Source organism: Bos javanicus, chromosome 6, assembly GCF_032452875.1.
Source record: "Bos javanicus breed banteng chromosome 6, ARS-OSU_banteng_1.0, whole genome shotgun sequence".
In the NCBI taxonomy this organism is placed as follows: Eukaryota; Metazoa; Chordata; class Mammalia; order Artiodactyla; family Bovidae; genus Bos; species Bos javanicus.
Window position 1 is genome coordinate 102883784 of NC_083873.1, and position 14980 is coordinate 102898763.

General features: G+C 52.9%; 1 pseudogene; it reads right to left on the reverse strand.

Annotated features, from left to right (window-relative positions):
- Positions 1-3464: 3464 nt before the first annotated feature.
- LOC133249180 (epididymis-specific alpha-mannosidase-like) overlaps positions 3465-14980 on the reverse strand; it is a 36999-nt pseudogene continuing 25483 nt past the window's right edge.

The window sequence follows — 14980 nt, forward strand, 5'->3', positions numbered from 1 at the left end:
TGGACACAACTGAAGTGACTTAGCAGCAGCAGCAGCAGTATTGGGTGCACATGTGTTGACAGGTATATGATTTCCTGGCCTTTTGATTAGGATCAAATGTAGTATGGAGGCTTCACAGGTGGCACAGTGGTAAAGAACCTGCCTGCAGTGCAGGACACACATGTTCAATCCCTGGGTTGGGAAGATCCCCTGGAGTAGGAAATGGCAACCCATTCCAGTATTCTTGCCTAGAAAATTCCATGGACAGAGGAGCCTGGTGGGCCACAGTCCATGGGGTCACAGAGAGTCGGACACCACTGAGAAACTGGGTACACACACATGATTCCTGTGCCTGGATATCTGTTTTCTTCTTTAGGTTTGGGAAGCTTTCAGCCATAATTTCTTCAAATATATTTTTGACCCACTTTTCCTTCTCCCTCTCTGGAATCCCTATTATGTGTAGATTGGCATGCTTTGTAGTATCCCATAGATCTCTTATATTGCTTTCTTTCTTTCTTTTTTTTACTTTCTGTATACTGTTCTGATTGGGTGATTTCCATTGTTATCTTCTAGATCACTTATTTGCTCTTCGGCATTATTCAATCTGCTAATCATTGCCTTTAGCACAGTTTTCATCTTGGCAAATGAGTTTTCTAAGTTTTCTTGGCTCCTCTTTAAAGTTTTTAATTCATTTTTATAGTAATCTTCATTTCTACTGATAGCCTGTCTGAATTCCTTCAGTATTTTCATTATCTCCTTTTTGAACTTGGTGTCTATCAAACAGAAGCAGTCTGTTTTATTATTTATTCTTTTGGTGAGGGGGTTCTCTTGATCTTTTAACTGGAAAGAGTCCCTCTGCTTCTTCATTTTACTTGTGTTTCTCTTACTCTGTGAATTTAAGAGAAACGATTGTCTCCTGCGGTCTTGAAAGGCTATTTTTATGCAGCAGTGCCCCTGTGTAGCCCGTGTGGGTTTAATGTTTTTGGTGCAAGGGCTGTTTCTAGTGTGGATGCCTGTGCCTCTTTCCTCAGTGTGTCCTAGCCGCTATCCCCTAGATAGAAGGTGTGACTGGTGCTGTGATGACCAGAGTCTGCACTGGATGTTGAGTGGGGGCTCCTCTTTGCTCTGTAGTTGTCACAGTCCTGTCAAGGGCAGGATCTGCTTCCTAGCTGATGGAGTAGAGGTTCCCAGATCCATTTCTGGGTTGTGGCATGAGGTAGGCAGAATTGGAATGCTCCTGGATGTGAGAGTTGGACCATAAAGAAGGCTGAGCACCAAAGAATTGATGCTTTCTAACTGTGGTGCTGGAAAAGATTCTCGAGAGTCCCTTGGACTGCAAGGAGATCAAACTAGTCAACCCTAAAGGAAATCAACCTTGAGTATTCATTGGAAGGACTGATGCTGAAGCTCCAAACCATGGGCCATCTGATGCAAAGAGCTGACTCATTGGAAAAGACCCTGATGCTGGGAAAGATTGAGGGCAGGAGGAGAAGGGGACGACAGAGGATGGGATGGTTGGATGGCATCATCAACACAAGGGACATGAGTTTGAGCAAGCTCTGGGAGATGGTGATGGACAGGGAAGCCTGGTGTGCTGCAGTCCATGGGGTTGCAGAGTTGGACACGACTCAGGAGAGGAGCCACTGCATATTCAGAGCTGTCCACTGGGGAACACACTTTGTGGTGTCACCTGTCACCCAGTGTGCAGTATTGCAAAATGTACTGTTCTTGGCACTGCACTTGGCCCTGCCTCAGCCATGGGAATGTCGGCAGTCAGCCCCGGTGTCCCTCAAGCACTCTTTTCACAAAACCACCAGTGCAGATGCACAGAAGTCGGGTCCCAGGTCCACAGTTGTGCACCTGGACCGGCCATGGGGGCTACGGAGGCAGCCCAGCCTTGCCTCCATGTACACGCACCCAAAAGCCCACGGATCCCAAGACTGGATCCATCCCAGCCACAGCAGCGCCCATGTCTGCTCAGATATCTCGCAGACCCTGAGTTTACAAAGCCAGCAGCGGTGGTGTACATCCCTAGCCACAGGGAGAGATTTCAACCGTTTCTTAAGAACTGGGGCCCCTGGGGCTCAGCTATGGTTTCAACCCTGCTTCTGCATGTGGACAACCCACTGATGCCTGTGCCCAGAGCCTGCCTAGGCAGCGGCTGGTGTTTACACTCTGAGAGTCCACTGAGGTGGTGCCCTGTTCGCTGAGAGTATCTGTGAGAGTGGGCAGAAAGAGGCTGCTATGGTGGGCCCCCTCCTCCCTTTATGTAGCACTTAACAATGGCGCTTATCTACTAGGGCAGGCTTAGGCTTTTTCCATGAACAACCCTAATTGTGACAATAACACGCTCCAGCCCCTTGAGGCTGTTTCCATGCAGCCAACCCCAGCCCTCTTCTTCTCTTCTAAACCCCCATGCTTCAGCACCCATTCCCCGCCTGTACAGCAGACATGTGTCTCAGGCTGGGGTGCACGGAGTGGTGATGGGACAGTGAGCAGTCACACCCATTCTCTCCTCCCACAGCCCCGGCAAGTGCAAATCTATCTTCAACCTGTGTGGATTTGTCTATTCTAGACGTTTTATGTAAATAGGGAAGTACAGTATGTGGCATCTGTATCTACCTTTGTTTGTAGTTGTTTAGTTGCGATGTCGTGTCCGACTCTTTGCCACACTATCCATGGGATTCTCCAGGCAAAAATACTGGAGTGGGTTGCCATTCCCTTCTGCAGGGGATCTTCCTGGCTCAGGGATCCAACCTGCATCTCCTGCACTGGCAGGTAGATTCTCTACCACTGACCACCAGGGAAGCACTGCCTTCCTTGGCTAAGTATAATCTTTGGGACGGTCTACATCCTTTTCTATGGCAGAGTAATAGCCCATTCTGAGGATACGCATGCTTTGTACATCCAGGTACCCAAGTGCGGATGCACACTTGGGTTGTGTCCACTTTTGATCACTGTGAATCAGTCCTTCAATCCTTTCAATCCTTCGGGCACACCTCGGAGTAGAAGTTACCCTTTTCTTGTTGTTAATAATCCTTATACTGGATGTCCCCTGTTTCACCTGCTGTGGGTTTTTCCTTTCATCACTCAGTGCCTTGAGCTGGGAGGCCCTCCTGCTTGGCAGGTGTGCCTGGGGCACAGGGGGAGTCTGGAGTTAGACTCACAGTTTGGCTTCAAATACCAGGTTCAGGGCTGCAGCTCCCTGCCCTGAATGGTGTGTACAGTCTCCCTTCTGCAGGGCTGTCACCAGTCTGAGACGAGCCTGTGAAGGCGCCCAGCACACAGAAGGGCCACTGTTAAGTCTGGAGCCTGGTGAGATCTGGCAGGACCTGCAGGCAGATGCATTTTGGTATCAATGTGGGTATCCCCTCTGTCTTTAAGAGAATCTTCTATCTTTGACTTTTGCAAATGAAGGAGGAAGTATGAGCTTGTGAGAAGCACCATCCATGGGAGGAGAGGAGAGAGAGGACTGGTTCTAGCAGGCAGGGCAAGAAACAGGTCGTTATGCAATTTTTATTTAAGAAATCAGAACACCCCAATTCCATTCATTTCCTGCCCTTAGCCCACCAGATGGGCAGCTGTTCCCCTCATCTCTCCAGGCTGCTTTTCCGTGTCTTGGGCCCACAGAATCTGCCAGGGCTCACTGCTCTTGAAAGTGAATGAAGAACGTCCGGATCTCCTTTGGGTGGATGGCAATGTCGGGGCCTCTGTGGGGTGGCAAGGGACGGTGGGCGCCACCTGGGGGAGCAGAGGTGGTCTGTCACTCCCCTTTGGAGCTGCCTGCTTCCCCAGGTCACCACATCCCTGCAACCCCCTCAGAACACTCCTCCTGTCTGCATTCTTGTGGCTCCCTCTATGGTAGTGGTCTTCAGGTGCCCCCTTCCTGACTGGATGCCACTGCCCATGGGCCTCTTTCATTTATGGCATCCCCTGATGGCTCAGCCACAGTGAAGGCATGTACAGGTGGTCCTGGCCCTACTTGGCCTTGTATCCCCTGGGATGTGGCCTCAATGCCTAAGAGCTTTTTCACTGAGGCCATGAAGGGGCCCTGCCTTTTATCTCACTGGGCTCCCCTGAAGTCACACACTGGGGTCTGGCTTCACTCTTGGGATGGAACCTATTCATCTGTCCATTTTTCTACCCATTCATTTTTCTATCCATCCAATCATCCATCCATCCATTCTTGTCCATCCATCAAACCTCCTTCTATTCATCCATCCATCATGCAGCCATCTTCCTTCCTTCTATTCTTCCATTCATCCATCCACCTTCTAGCCATCTTTCCATCCATCCACCCTTCTGCCCATCCATCTAACCTCCATCTATTTATCAATTTATCTTCTATCCTCTTTTCATCCTGCCTTCTGCCTATCCATCAATCATCCATCTTCCTTTCTTCCTTGCATCTTTCCATCCACCCATCATCCAAACATCTACCTGTCCAGCATCCATCTACTTCCCTTCCTTCCTTACATCTCCTTTTTTCTAACCAACTGTGCTTCCATCTATCAGTGTATCACACGTCAACCAGATATCTACTCATATAACCCAGACTATTCTTTGTGTAGTAGACAAAGAGGAAATAAATGGGTCAGAGAAGAATGAGGAGGAAGGGAGAGCAGGGGAGATACCTACCAGCCTTGGACCTGGGGGAGCTTGATTAGGAGCAGTCTGGGATGAAAGGGACAAGGACATGTCAGATGGTGTGATCGTCACAGGCAAAGACCGGGAGGCCAGAAACAGTCAATGATTTCCAAGAGCTAAGTGTGGAGTGTGCAGTGCAATGCACAGCGTGTTAGACATCAGAGCCTCCTGGTGTATGCTTGCAAGTCTGGAGCTCATCCAATCTATGGAGTGGGTGTGTGGCCTTGGAAACACACACACACACACACACACACACACACACACGTGCAGCCTCTGTTGAACCCTGGCAAGTAGACTGACCTGAAGCCTTCCTTAACTTGCTGCAATAGATTCAGGGAGGCTGAGACCTGGAGAAGGAGGGCAGCCTGTCCAAGGTCACATGCGCCTTAGCGGGCAGAGCTGGGATCTGAGCTAGGTCTGTTGAGCTCCTGACCCTGGCTAAGGATCAGGCTGGAAATCCCGGGCAAAGCCTGAACCAGGGGCACACAAACCTCTGTGTTGGTGAACATCCTGTATCTTCCAGCTCCAGCGCTGCAGTGTGCCCACGTCCCAGGTCCCTGTGAGTGAGCACTCCTCCATGGACACCACAGAGCCCAGACTCCGCAGCACAGACTGCAGGACAGGAGCACAGGGAGGGGTGAGCACCCAGCCCCAGATCAGAGGACAAAACAGAGGCAGCAACAAAACCACGGCCCAGGGGACAGCATCCTCCTACATTTCATTGTCAGAGCAAATCCCCATGGACAGGATGAAAGTGAAAGTTGCTCAGTCCTGTCCGACTCTTTGCGACCCCATGGACTATACAGTCCATGGAATTCTCCAGGCCAGAATACTGGAGTGGGCAGCCTTTCCCTTCTCCAGGGGATCTTCCCAACCCAGGGATCGAACCCAGGTCCTGCATTGCAGGCAGATTATTTACCAGCTGAGCACCCAGGTATGGACAGGACAGACAGGATGGTCAGCAGGAGGAGCTGGTCTCCCCAGGTGCTGAGCTGGAGGAGCACACCAGGAGGGGGCAGGCACATGGAGCTGCTCCCAGCTGTGAGTCCCCTCCTCCCCGTGATGCTCAGGTGGAGCCCTGCCTTGCTCCAAGATGGCGTCAATCATGTTATCCACCCCCTTTCCCCATAATGCTCAGATTGTGCAGAGAGGGGAGGCAGGGGGTAGCTCCATCCCTGAGGAGGAAGGACAGTGCTGATTGGTAAGCTGGGGGCTCTTCTGCAGGAGCTTCCCAGAGAGGGTGGAAGGAGGAGGCGTGGAGGGCGAGGCGCTCTGTGCTGCCACCATGCCCCCTTCCGCGTTTACGTCTGCTCCCGAGACTGGTGTCAGCTTGTGAGCAAGAGGTGACAAGGAGGAAGTAATGAAGCCAGTGCACTGCTGAAGCTGGGCGGGAAGATGAAGCTGACAGTGTCTCTGATGACAGCGGGCTGGGAATCAGTGAGGAAAGAGACCACTCCCCACCCTTATATTCATGGCTGTGAAAGGAGGGCATCGGGAAGACACCACAGGGAGGGCTCTAGGTTGGGTTGTTGGGATTCTCTCAGATTGCAAGTATCCCTGAAGCCAAAGCAATAAGAGAGAGATTTAGAGAAATTCTCCATGAGCAGGAGATGGGTAAAGAGCTCAGATCCCCCATGAAGAGGGCAGACTGGGGATAAAGGAGGGGTCTCCATACATCACAGGGGTGTGGGGGGGAGGATGTGGTTGGGCTGGAGGTCAGCAGCCTCACTTGTAGTGTGGGTCAGAGGGTGATCCAGGGGTCAGGAGGGGAGGGAGGACACAGGCAGGAATCTGGGGGCACTGACATCCATCAGGGAGTCAGGCGCCGTATGCACCTTATCAGCTGAGAGCATCAGCATCCTTGTGAGGAAAGACCCTTACCTCTCCATTTACAGGTGAGGACATGGAGGCCCAGAGCCTGGGGTTGGGGGGTGGGGAGCAGGATACCAGGCAGAAATGCCCAGACTCAAACCCTGGACTGAGTGACTCTGATCACCTACTCGATAATCCATGTGAGAATCTGTTTTGTTTTCTGATCCCACAAATAACATCTGTGTTGTGTAAAAAGATTTACCACAAGAATAAAACAAGAAACGAACAAAATACAGGCACGTGATAAGAATCGAAAAGTCTAGAAGAACACGAGTCGGAGGGGGTGGGGTGCCCTCATGCACCCCAGAGATCAAATCTCGTGTTTTTTATTTTTTATTTTTCAAGACAACCATAAGGCATATTTTAGCCAAGGTGGCATCTGAGTCAGGATGGTCACACTTGGGGTTTGACTTGGGGTCACACATGTGAGCATCTGCTTGTGTGTCCTGACTCAGCAATCCAGGAGTGGGACGTGGGGTGGGGCAGGATACCTGCAGATTCACCATCACAGGCTGAGACAGGACAGGGTGCTGTCCCTTCTCATACAGGTGGTGGAGCCAAGCAGGACTCGGCAGAAGTCCACTTTGGCCTGTCCTTGATGGCCTTAGGGACAGAAGGAAGGTGGTGGTGAGGAACCCTGGTCTGTGCCTGATACTTTACACACACCTCCCTTTCGCATCTTCAACCTCCCTTGGAAGCAGCTAACACAACCCCTACTTCACAGACAAGAAAACCAAGGCTCAGAGAGGGGTAGGTACTTGGTCTGCAACAAAAGAAGGAGTGAGGATTCCAATCAGGTCCAGCCGATGTTAACGCTCCCCACCATGCACACAGGGGCCAATGCTGATGCCTAGCAAGTCTTGGCCTCATTCACTGTTGTGGTCCTCACTGGCCTGCTCTCCAACCTGCCAGTTCTCTGGTATAGTCTTTCTGCCTCTGCCCCAGTGAACAGTGGTGTGGCTTCTTGGCTCTGAGGCCAACACAAAGTGATGTGTCATGTCCCACAGATGCTTTATCCTGTTCCTCTAATTGAGGAAGCCTGTATTAGAAAACAGTCTCCATCTGCTCAGATCAGATCAGATCAGCCGCTCAGTTGTGTCCGACTCTTTGCGACCCCATGAGTCGCAGCACACCAGGCCTCCCTGTCCATCACCAAGTCCCGGAGTTCACTGAGACTCACGTCCATCGAGTCAGTGATGCCATCCAGCCATCTCATCCTCTGTCGTCCCCTTCTCCTCCTGCCCCCAATCCCTCCCAGCATCAAAGTCTTTTCCAATGAGTCAACTCTTCGCTGGTCCCTGGTAAACAAAGGAGTAGGGCCCTCCTGCTGGCCCCCACTGGACACATGGCATAGGGGTGAAACTACCTTACGCTGTTAGGGCCCTGAGAGTTTGGGCTCTTTGTTATTGCAGCAGAAGAGTTCATGGACTCTCTTTCCCTCTTCCTAATGCTGTGGTTAAGGACAGGAGCAACAGAAACAGGCAAAGACCTCTGGGTCCAGAACATGACAACGGTGATGGTGATGCTGATGGTGGAGACGGTGATGATGGTGATGCTGGCGATAATGAGGACCATGGCGATGATGGCGGTGATGACAACATGGGGTTGTAAGAGTCTGGGAGAGCAGGAGGCCCTCTAGCCATCTGCTGCTGCTCCCCTTGCTCGGTCACTTACTTTTCTCTAGGAAGAAGGACTTGCTTGCTTAGCCCAGGCTCATCTCTCCTCATCTTTGGTACAGGTTGCCTCCAGGAGGTGGGTTCTCAGTGGACTTTGCCTCCAACACAGGTAAGCATGACTGCTGCTGCAAGAGATGATCCCCACCTCCTCTTCTGTGACACGTGGAGCAAGGTATGAGAGGTCAGTGTGAAGAAGCCATGTGGCTTACAGGATCGAGCCACAGACGCCAACACCCACTTTATTACCCACAAAGGTGGTATTTGGCCTCTGCCTCTTCCTTTCCCTCTTGATCCTCATCCTGCAGACCTCACACTGGAGTGTGCCAGCCCTTGGAGGATCTCTGGGAACATGGGGGCGGCTGAGGCACAGTCAGCCCCATGTTTAAGATGCTCTGAGTGTAAAGGGACACATAAGGTGTACCAGGGGCTTTGGCAATATGATGAGCTGCTTCCTGGCAGTTGTTTCCTCCATGGGGAGGTCCTCCCGGATGCCCTGCTGGGGGCTCCCCTCTGTACACACTCATTGCAGTCTAGATGGCACCTGGGCCCCACCTGTCCCTGGCTTGCTGAGTGACCTGCCTCTCAGTGGGCCTCCGTCTCCTCATTTGGCAGATAAGGAAACCAGATGACCTCACAGAGCCTGGATGACTCTGGGGAGAGCGCCTTTGCCTGGTGATGGGTTTGGGGACCTGGTTGACAACAAAGAGGCAAGAGTGAGTCTGGATGCCTGAACACCTGCCTCACCTTTCTGAAGATTCTGCAGGTGCTTTGTGTGGTTCAAGTTGTACGTCCAGCCTGGGATGCTGAGGATCTGGAGGTGGAGACTTGGAGGCAGCATCACAGCCTCTTGCTGCTGGAAGTCTGGGTGAACCCGGGTAGTCTCTGCAAGGCAGATGGACAACAAGGAGAGAGTTTGGGCCAAGCTTCTCCTCCTGGCATTCAGAGCCCTCCACATTAAGTGGAGCTTTCCACACACATTTCATCCAATCTCACACCCCTCCAACCTGTGGCCCACACCACAGGCAGCCTGAAGCATCTGCTGGTGCAAATTCCATCTCCTCACAATACCTTGGGCTACAGTGATTGACGCTTTTGAATTGTGGTGTTGGAGAAGACTCTTGAGAGTCCCTTAGACAGCAAGAAGATCCAACCAGTCCATCCTAAAGGAAATCAATCCTGAATATTCATTGGAAGGACAGATGCTGAAGCTGAAACTCAAATACTTTGGCCACCTCATGCGAAGAACTGACTCATTTGAAAAGATCCTGATGCTGGGAAAGATTGAAGGTGGAAGGAGAAGGGGGCAACAGAGGATGAGATGGTTGGATGGCATCACCGACTCAATGAACATGAGTTTGGGTAAACTCCAGGAGTTGGTGATGGACAGGGAGGCCTGGAGTGCTGCAGTCCATGGGGTCGCAAAAAGTCGGACACAACTGAGTGCTGAACTGAACTGAACTGACAGTGATTGGTCAGGCTCGGGTCATGTGATTTGATCAGACCAATCAGATTCTTTTCCTGGGATCTCGGCTCTTGAGACCTGAGTCTGAGTCTAGTTCCTTTTGGGTTGGGAGACACACAGTCCTAGAGCTGTTTACAGCTACGTCTCAGATAAGAGGAGAAAGAAGGTCTGCAGACAGAGCAAAGCTCAGGTGACAGAAAGAAGGAGAGAAGGCCTCATGACAGAAAGATGACAGAAAGAAGGCCTCATGAAGCGTCCAGCGCCCAAGGCACAATTACACCCCAGCCCTTCTCTGGGGTGCATGGCCTCTGAATAAAGTCTCCTTGTGGCTCAGGCGGATCTCCAGTTTCTCTCATGTGCCACCAGAGGAGCCCAGGGTGGGACCCATGGATGGAGCTGACCACAGCCATGGAACTTGCTCACCATGGCTACATCTGTTCTGCAGGAAGGGCTCCCAGGTGCTAGGAAGGAACCACTGACTGACCCAGGAGCAGAACTGACCCTGCTGGTCCATCACATCCCCTCTCCTAGGAATCTGCCCCTGGACCTGGAGGTGGCCGGGAAGGCAGCTCTTGGCAGTCCTGGGAGAGATGGACATGAACACCTACTCCCGAGAGGCCTTGAGCTGCTGTGTCTCCCTCCTGGCCTGGCCTCTTCTCCATCTCCTCCTTCTGTTCCACAAGCATCTCTGGGCCTGGTTTCCCCTTGGGATTCTTTTCTTCCAAACAAGAGAACATCAACTGATAGCCCTTGAAGTTGATCTCTGAACTCCCCCTGGTTCAGGATCCCATCTCCACCAGACCTACAGGGCACCAGGCCCTCTCCTCAGCATCAATCCCTCTCCCGCTGAATTGGTTTCTGCCTGAGCTCATCTCCCCCTGTACAGGTCAGCTCACCCCGGGGCAGGGATGACAGCTGCACTGAAAGGTGGCCCTCTTACCGCTCAGCTCTCGAATCAGCACTACGGGTCTGTGCTGCAGCGCCACCCCGCTCCTCTGGCCGAGGTCCCTGGTGAGGGTTGAGGGTCCCAGCAGGAGCCAGAGCACCGAGTGGACAACCGAGGTGTCGTTCAGCGTGACGTTGACAGACAGGGCCCATTGCTGTTTGATCAACAGCTGCCGATGGAAGAAGTCCTGCAGACCTGCAGGGAAGAGTCATCTGACAGGCCCCGCCTGGCCCCTGGCGGGCCCGTGGTGACCAGAGGGGCCTCCTCCTACCTCCATCTGCCCGCTCCCATGGCTGGAGACGCCATGCGCCTGCTCCGACAGCAGCACCAGCCTGCTCTGTCTGTCCTGGATGAAGGCCGACTGAGTCATGGGGTAGTAATTCTGTGGACAGAAATATTGCCGGAGTGGTGGTCATGGTCATGGGCCAAGGGGGCCACCTGATCAGGCATCTCCCTCGGGCCCCCACCAGCCTCCCCCACAGGCACAGCGGCAGCTCAGGGCGGCACTGGTAGTGGGGGGGAGGGGCTCTGACTTGTGAGGTGGACGCCCTGGGATTCAAATCCAGCTCCACTGCTTCCTGACCTCACGAGCTGGGGGACTCAGGCTGCCCAAGCCTGTTTCCCCACCTGTAAAAGGGGCTCCAAAACCATCCCTGAAAAACTGTGGCAGGAAGGGAATGAAGGCTTGTGTGTCCGTCCAGTCTGAGATAGGCTAATGGTTGCCCGATAGTAAAGGGCTCAAGCCTGGGCTGGAAAGCGGTCACACAGTCCACACCCTTTGCTCTGTTGGAGCAAGATGTCCTGGGCTGAGGGCCTTGGACTCTCTGGAGCCCAGGCCACAGCGGGTGAGAACCAGCCAACAGGGATGAGAGGGACCAGAAACTCAAGGAAGACAGAGCAGGGAGGGGCACATTCCCCACAGGAAGGAGAAAGAACTCACATGGATTGAGGCTCAGGAGGTGCCCAGCCTGGCACTGCTCCTGGATCATCCCTGCTGATCGCACAGCGCTGGGTGGAGGTTACCCCGTTTCCCAGGAGAGCACTGAGGCCCAGGGAAGCCAGGGGACTTGCCCCAGGTCATGCTGCTGGGGGCAAAGCATCTCAGAGCTGAACTGATTTCAGAAATCAGCCTGCGCGGTTTCCCTGGCAACCAGGCAGTGGCTCAACTAACAGCAGCAAAGGAGGGTCACGCTCGCTCAGGCCTGGACAGGCACCATCTGCTTCATCCTCAGAGCAATCCCAGCAGGTCAGTCCTCTGACAGAGGAGGGCACACGGTGCCCACAGTGGACCTCAGGGACTTTCCTTATATGTGAGGGCACCAGAGCTCTGACCTCAGGTCTGAACAAGCCTGGGTCTCAGCCCCTAATGGCACACGTGGGTAACAGAGGTTCTGGGAGATGCTCTGGAGGCCTCTGCCGCTGGACCTAAGGGGTGTCTCCAGCCTCTTTTGAGAGGCAGCCTCTCAGGTCTGCTCTGTGGCCACTCTTCCCAGGGGCACCACAGGATGTACCCGAGTGATAGTGTTCACCATGTACCGCTTGTAGGCTCTGCGCTGCATCTGGTACCCATTGTTGTCAGAGTAGAGGACCTGGGCGGTGTTGAGATGGGTGCTGGTCCTCCAGATGGCCTTGTGATTCAGCTCCAAGGGGCCCACCCTGTACTCCTGCTCTATGTGATGACACAGCAGCTCCCCGTCAGCTCCCGGGGGCCCGAGGGCCAGCTGGGAATAGATGGTGTACGTGGGGTCCCTGTCATTCACCGTCCTGGAGGAGGAGCAGAAGAGATACGTCAAGCTGGGGGAGACTTCCGGAAGCCAGTCCCTTCTTTCATTCCTCTCTTTCCCTCCCTGCCTCTTTCCTGCCAGGCAGGGCAGGCAGAGGGGCTTCTTGGGCAAAAGAACAGGAGGAGTCCGCTTCACCAGAGGCACTGAGCACCTGGCAAGTTCTGGGCTTACTTCTCTACATTAAAGAAAACACAGGAACGGCTCTCATGTGCATATCATTGTCGGTTTCACAGGTGGCTCAGTGGTAAAGTCCCCCACCTGCCCGTGACCACCTACTGTGTGCTGTGCACAAGCAGAGGGCTGACCTCACCTGTAGAAGCATCGTCGAATCTCGGTCAAGAGCTGCCCCTCCAGGATCTCCATTTCCACAGCCGCCCACACTGGCTTCGATGTACCATTAGGAGCAAACACGTAGTTATTGGAAATGGATATCTGACCCTCGTCACTGTTATCGTGATATTCCATGAACTCCTGGGTCACCTGGATGGTTCAGTTACTCTGTCTGCAGAGGTGGAAAAGAGAAAAGAGTATGATTGTTGTGGACAGTTTCTTCCAGGAATTCTCCTTGTGATGGGATCCAGGCTCAGAAGGCCTCTATTTAATATTAAGACACCAACATGGAACCAGGAGTGAACAAAAATAACTTCCTCAGAGCCTATGTGACTGTCATGAGGACCCTCAATGAAGCTCATGCGCTCAGCTTGGACAAAAGCTCCGTGGACTCACCAAGAGCCCAGGAGGTACAGATTTTCTCCCTATCCAGGAAAGAATCCCACAGGAGGAGGGGAGAGAGGCTGCAAAATACGCTCCCGAGAGCGTAAGCAGAGGGTGTAACACGGTTTCAGAGGCTCTACTCTCACTGCTTTATTGAGTTAAATATTTATTTATCTATTTCTGCTTTATTGACTATGCCAAAGCCTTTGACTGTGTGGATCACAATAAACTGTGGAAAATTCTGAAAGAGATGGGAATACCAGACCACCTGACCTGCCTCTTGAGAAACCTGTATGCAGATCAGGAAGCAACAGTCAGAACATGGACATGGAACAACAGACTGGTTCCAAATAGGAAAAGGAGTATGTCAAGGCTGTATATTGTCACCCTGCTTATTTAACTTCTATGCAGAGTACATCATGAGAAACGCTGGGCTGGAGGAAGCACAAGCTGGAGTCAAGATTGCCGGGAGAAATATCAGTATCCTCAGACATGCAGATGACACCACCCTTATGGCGCAACTCTGTGGGCACACAAAATAGCACAGACATGTATGGTGTAACATAGTGACTTGTATGGTATGTGAAATATATCAACACGCTTGTCATATATGGAAGAACAAAGGCCCTCCTCCAGCAAACTGGCCCTGGGGTGGTCTACGCACATGGTGGCTGCCCCCCTCAGGCCTCTGCACAGGCAGGTCCTTCTAAGGAACCACTGTCCGCTCGTCTGACCCACGGATTCCCTGCAGACTGCAAGGCCTCAGGCCTGGCTCTGGGTGTCTCATCCCTGCCAAGCCTCCTCTGAGCCGCCCTCTGTCTATTCCAACAGGCTTCCCTCTGTGTGGCAGGTGCTGGCTGTACCCCTACTGGGAGGTGAGGGAGCCGGGTGAGAAGCACACTTCCCTCACCTGAGCCTAAAGCACCTGAAGACACACAGACGCCAGGCAGATGGACAGCAGGACACTCCTGGGAAGGGCTGGGCAGGGGTGGGGCTTGGCTGTGGGGCACCCTCGGGTGGGCAGAAAGGGATGGTGAGCTGGAGCCGGCCCTTCAGGAAGGGATGTGGGGCCTGAGTGATGACGGAGCCCAAAGCCAGCCTGCAGGCTTCAGCTTTCCCTGCCTGACCAGGGAAGCTCACATGTGCTGGGGTTGTACCCCATTTCTGCTGCCCCCCACACCCTCTGCTGACCTCCCATGCTGGCTGCAGTCGGCCCTCCCTACCTGCCTCATGCTCTCCCAGACGTCCCTGTGGACTGACTGAAGGACAGAACTTCCCATGAGCCCCATTGAGGGGCAGTCCTGGTCTGAGCTTACAGAGCTGCTGACAACTGACAGGGCTGAGCTCCAGGTGATGCTCGCCTTTCTCATGTCAACACCCCGTCTCCCTCCCCTGCAGTCTGCCCCCTCTCCTCTCTTTCCTTCACATCGGTTTCTAGCCGGTGCTCCTCCTAAGCTTCCTGATCCCCTGAGTCTTCTTCCTGTGAGGAGGTCACAGGAGGAAACGGAAGTGGGTGTGTTGGAAGAGGCAGCTGAGGAGCAATGAAACTGCCTGGGACGGGAGCTGAGGATGGACAAGGGTGGCTCCAGACTCTGGGAGTCAACTTTCCCATGATAAGTGACTACATGAGTGAATGGATAGATAGATGGAAGGATGGATGGAGATGTGGAGGGGTGGGTGCAAGGATGAATGTGTGGTGAGTGGATGGATGGATGGGAGGGTTGGTGGATGGATGGATTTTTTGTGTCTCTCAATTTAAAAAAATTTTTACAACGGCTACACTTTTTCCATGGTGAACTTTTCAACGCCCCCCCTTTTTTTTCCTGTGGAACAACATCTTTGGAATAAACAAGTTCACAAAAGATTTTCTTGACCTGGCCCAGTCACACACTTCTCCAGC